Source organism: Castor canadensis, chromosome 9 (genome assembly GCF_047511655.1).
Source record: "Castor canadensis chromosome 9, mCasCan1.hap1v2, whole genome shotgun sequence".
In the NCBI taxonomy this organism is placed as follows: Eukaryota; Metazoa; Chordata; class Mammalia; order Rodentia; family Castoridae; genus Castor; species Castor canadensis.
The window spans coordinates 81,758,883-81,764,882 of record NC_133394.1 but is presented as its reverse complement, the minus strand read 5'-3'; positions in this window follow the sequence as shown (position 1 = coordinate 81,764,882).

Below are 6,000 nucleotides of genomic sequence, written 5' to 3'. Positions count from 1 at the left end.
AGGTCAAAGTAACCCAACAGAAGGTGCTCTTTGGGCTTGCTTATCTGAGAAGCAGTTGTGTACCATGTTTCAACATGGAATTTCACCTTTTGAAGCAATTCTAGAGTTATTGCATCAGCATATGATCCTGTTGACATTTTTCTGTAAATTGTGTGTGTGTATGTGCTTCTTTTTCTAAGAAACTTAAAATATGTGACAATGAAGCTTAGTTATTTGATTCATTCTTTCACAAAAGTGCAGCATTAATACTGTATTTCAGTGGGCTAATCATCTTACATGTGATTCTTAATTTCTTTGAGAACCTCCTGAGTTTGAGGGAAATTTTAGGTTATATAAAATAATCACTTCTCTTTGTGATAATATTGAAACCAGCGTTAGACCAAGAGTCAGAAGTTTCAACTTAAAAGTGCTATGACTTCTGTCTTAATTCAGGATGCTGTATGGCATCAAGTCATCATATTCTCTAGGTGCCTTATAAACACTTAAAGGCATGGTTCTAGAGGCTGTGAAGTCCAAGATCAAGGTGCAGGTAGATTACATGTTTGGTGAGGGCTGGTTTCCTGGTTTATAGACAGCTAGCTGTCTTTTCACTGTAACTACACATGGCAGAAGGAGAAAAGGAACTCTCTATTGTGACTTTTATAAGGGCATTATCCTATGGCAGAGTCTTCATGACCTTATCACCTCCCAAATGCTCTAACACCACCAGATGCTAATATTCTCTCACCGGGGGTTAGGATTTTGACATATAAAAATTTGGGAAACACATTCAAATGGTGAAAATACCCCCAGTCCATCAATGGATGAGTGGAAAATTATGATATATACATATGATAGTGTATTACTCTATATTTCAAAGGAAGGAAATTCTGACACATGCTATGACATGGATGAACTCCAAAGATATTATGCTATGTGAAATAAAGCCAGACACAAAAGTACAAATATTGTATGATTCCATTTATATGAGGTACCTACAGTAGTCAAATATATAGGGCAGAATGATGACTGCTAGGGGTTGAGGGTAAGGAGCGGGGTGTTCAGACAACGATGAACATTTTAGAGATGGACAGTGGACACTGTGGTACAACAGTGGGAATGCCCTTAATGCAACTTAACTGTATATTTAAAAATGAATAAAATGGTAAACTTTGTTATGTATGTGTGACTTCAGGCAACCCTATTTATTTATATTATGTTACAATTTCTTTATTTGGAAAATAGAGATAAGAATAAAACATGCTGTACCCAATACAGACCTTCACCACACATCACAACCTCAATCATCCTCACACACCCACACACAAGGTGGTTATAAGAATCACATGGTGGTTCACACCTGTAATCCCAGCGCTGAGGAGGTGGAGGCAGGAAGATCGTGAGTTCTAGATCAGCAGGACTACAGTGAGACCCTGTCTCAAAACCACAAAAACAAAAAACAAAACAAAAAGAGTGAATCAGGTGAGAGAGCATGTATATATATAATTGAAAAGGCTTTGCAAATAGTAAATGATTATAAAAATCAATAATGGTAATAGCAATAGTTTGAATGTATTAAACATTTACCACATTTCATTGAGTGATTTGAGGGCCTTCCTTATCAATTTATTTGATCCTTAGAAGATATGTTTGGGGTAGATACTACTGAAATCTGCATTGTACCAATGAGAAACTGAGGCATAGGGAAAGTAAGCAACTTGCTGAAGGTCACACAACTTGCAAGAGGTGGAGTGAGTATTTATGCACACAAAGTCTGCTTCTGGAGACCCAACTCATAACATGTAAGAACACTGTTTCTGAATTAGAGTTACCTTTGTTCCACAGGGTGTGTCTGGAGACACTTTTGGTTGTCACAAATCAGGCAAACTACTAGCATCTAGAGGACGGAGGCCAGAGATGTTGCAAAACATCTTATAATGCATGGGGCGGTGCTCATGAAGAAGAGTTACTCACTTCAAAATGTCAGTAGTGCTGAGTTTGAGATGCTCTGACCAATGCTATGCCTGCCATATTGCATTGGAGAGATAGGAACTGGTTCTTTGAGTTTGAACCTTGAATATATTTATAAAAAAGAGTATTTGACTCTATCATTCTGCATGCAGATTTGCAGAGATGTTTATGTGACATTTATTTATATGTATTAAATATAATACAGGTAGTTTAGATTGGACCTCATGCTGGGCAATGCAGCAATCTGTTTTTTAGGTTGAATGTCTTCAACTGCAATATTGCACTTTCATAGGGGACCAGACCAGAGGACTAACACCACCCAAGTTCATGCACTACTGACATACTGCTGAAAAGCAGTGTTAAATTTTATAGTAGGCTGTACATTACTTTACTTTTGTGATATTTGTATTATTGAAGAATTGAGAAACACCAAGAAAATGAAAAATATAGTTTGGATGCTGGAAACATTCAGCCTATGAGATAATCTGGTGAACTATCTACTTGTTATTTTTTTTTTCTTGTTTTCTAAGAGCCAGAATATTCATGTCCCTTGATCACAGGGTCCTACTTGACTCAGTGCTAGAAACACACAATCTGGCCCCTGATTTTTTCCCTTTAATTTTTGGAGACTTTTTGTTTATATATCTTCATGACATCATTGACTTCACTTCAACATACTTTCATAACAACTAAAAATGTTAGTTTCTTGTGATCATGTTTTAGATTAGTTGTTTTCTTCTGACATGAAGAATAAAGGTAATTTGAATTTCTCATTAGTTTTCTTCATATCACATTTTAGGATGAGTTACTTTCAGCAAAAATTTCTCAACTAAGGTCATCTATAATATTTAGTATTTAGAAACTTTAAAAAAATTATTGTTGAACTGGGGGTACATTGTGACATTTACCAAAATTCTTCCAATATATCATACTTGAATTCACCCCCTTCATCATTCTCCTTTATCTCCCTCCCCCATTCCTGGAATACTTTCAACAGATCTCATTTTTCCATTTTCATACACGAGTACATAATATTCTCACCCTATTCACCCTCCTACAACCCTTTCCTTATACTCTCCCCCTCCCACTGGAGCCAACCCCATTCCTTGACATTTTTTGTCATATAAGAAAGCTGTACAAGGAGCTTCACTGTGACATTTCCATGGATACATGTACTATAAACTAAATTGGTTCATCCCCCTCTATTTTTTTTCCTTTCTACCTTAGTCTCCTTCTTATTGTGATTTCAACAGATTAAAAAAATCTATGTTCATTCTTGTATAGAAAGAACATCAGTCATATTCACTTCTTAACTTCCTTCTTTTACCCTGCCTCTTCCGTTAATGACCTCGTCTTACTGTGATGGTTTTCATAATGTTGCTTGTTTTTGTATTAGGTCTACATTCCCCATGTGAGAGAAAACATGTGACCTTTGCCTTTCTGAACCTGGCTAACTTTATTTAAGATGATGTTCTCCAGTTTCATTCACTTACCTGCAAATGACAAAATTTCATTCTTCTTTATGGTTGAATAAAATTCCATTGTATATAAATTCCACATTTTCTTAATCCACTCAGCACTAGTTGTGGGGCATCTTGGCTGTTTCCATATCTTGGAACCTTATTGTGAATAATGCTGCAATAAACATGGGATGGGAATGCATGTGCCTTTATTGTAACCTGACTTGCATTCCTTCAGGTAGATCTCTAGAAGTGGAATTGCTGGATCACATGGCAGTTCTATTTTTAATTTAGTTTTCTTTTTTTTATTTATTTTTATTTTTTTTTTATACTTACTGAAGATTTTATTTTATTTTTTATTTTTTTTTCATTTTTCTTTTATTATTCATATGTGCATACAAGGCTTGGTTTATTTCTCCCCCCTGCCCCCACCCCCTCCCTTACCACCCACTCCACCCCCTCCCGCTCCCCCCCTCAATACCCAGCAGAAACTATTTTGCCCTTATCTCTAATTTTGTTGTAGAGAGAGTATAAGCAATAATAGGAAGGAACAAGGGGTTTTGCTGGTTGGGATAAGGATAGCTATACAGAGCATTGACTCACATTGATTTTCTGTGCGTGGGTGTTACCTTCTAGGTTAATTCTTTTTGATCTAACCTTTTCTCTAGTACCTGTTCCCCTATTCCTATTGGCCTCAGTTGCTTTAAGGTATCTGCTTTAGTTTCTCTGCGTTAAGGGCAACAAATGCTAGCTAGCTTTTTAGGTGTCTTACCTATCCTTACCCCTCCCTTGTGTGCTCTCGCTTTTATCATGTGCTCAAAGTCCAATCCCCTTGTTGTGTTTGCCCTTGATCTAATGTCCACATATGAGGGAGAACATACAATTTTTGGTTTTTTGAGCCAGGTTAACCTCACTCAGAATGATGTTCTCCAATTCCATCCATTTACCAGCGAATGATAACATTTCATTCTTCTTCATGGCTGCGTAGAATTCCATTGTGTATAGATACCACATTTTCTTAATCCATTCGTCAGTGCTGGGGGATCTTGGCTGTTTCCATAACTTGGCTATTGTGAATAGTGCCGCAATAAACATGGATATGTAGGTGCCTCTGGAGTAACAGTCTTTTGGGTATATCCCCAAGAGTGGTATTGCTGGATCAAGTGGTAGATTGATGTCCAGCTCTTTAAGTATCCTCCAAATTTTTTTCGAGAGTGGTTGTACTAGTCTACATTCCCACCAATAGTGTAAGAGGGTTCCTTTTTCCCCGCATCCTCGCCAACACCTGTTGTTGGTGGTGTTGCTGATGATGGCTATTCTAACAGGGGTGAGGTGGAATCTTAGTGTGGTTTTAATTTGCATTTCCTTTATTGCTAGAGATGGTGAGCATTTTTTCATGTGTTTTCTGGCCATTTGAATTTCTTCTTTTGAGAAAGTTCTGTTTAGTTCATGTGCCCATTTCTTTATTGGTTCATTAGTTTTGGGAGAATTTAGTTTTTTAAGTTCCCTGTATATTCTGGTTATCAGTCCTTTGTCTGATGTATAGTTGGCAAATGTTTTCTCCCACTCTGTGGGTGTTCTCTTCAGTTTAGAGACCATTTCTTTTGATGAACAGAAGCTTTTTAGTTTTATGAGGTCCCATTTATCTATGCTATCTCTTAGCTGCTGTGCTGCTGGGGTTTCATTGAGAAAGTTCTTACCTATACCTACTAACTCCAGAGTATTTCCTACTCTTTCTTGTATCAACTTAAGAGTTTGTGGTCTGATATTAAGATCCTTGATCCATTTTGAGTTAATACTGGTATAGGGTGATATACATGGATCTAGTTTCAGTTTTTTGCAGACTGCTAACCAGTTTTCCCAGCAGTTTTTGTTGAAGAGGCTGCTATTTCTCCATTGTATATTTTTAGCTCCATTGTCAAAGATAAGTTGCTTATAGTTGTGTGGCTTCATATCTGGGTCCTCTATTCTTTTCCACTGGTCTTCATGTCTGTTTTTGTGCCAGTACCATGCTGTTTTTATTGTTATTGCTTTGTAATATAGTTTGAAGTCAGGTATTGTGATACCTCCTGCATTGTTCTTTTGACTGAGTATTGCCTTGGCTATTTGTGGCCTCTTGTGTTTCCATATAAATTTAACAGTAGATTTTTCAATCTCTTTAATGACTGTCATTGGAATTTTGATGGGAATTGCATTAAACATGTAGATTACTTTTGGGAGTATCGACATTTTTACTATGTTGATTCTACCAATCCATGAGCATGGGAGATCTCTCCACTTTCTATAGTCTTCCTCAATCTCTTTCTTCAGAAGTGTATAGTTTTCCTTGTAGAGGTCTTTCACATCTTTTGTTAGGTTTACACCTAGGTATTTGATTTTGTTTGAGGCTATTGTAAATGGAATTGTTTTCATACATTCTTTTTCCGTTTGCTCATTGTTAGTGTATAGAAATGCTAATGATTTTTCTATGTTGATTTTATATCCTGCTACCTTGCTGTAGCTATTGATGATGTCTAGAAGCTTCTGAGTAGAGTTTTTTGGGTCTTTAAGGTATAGGATCATATCATCTGCAAATAGGGATATTTTGACA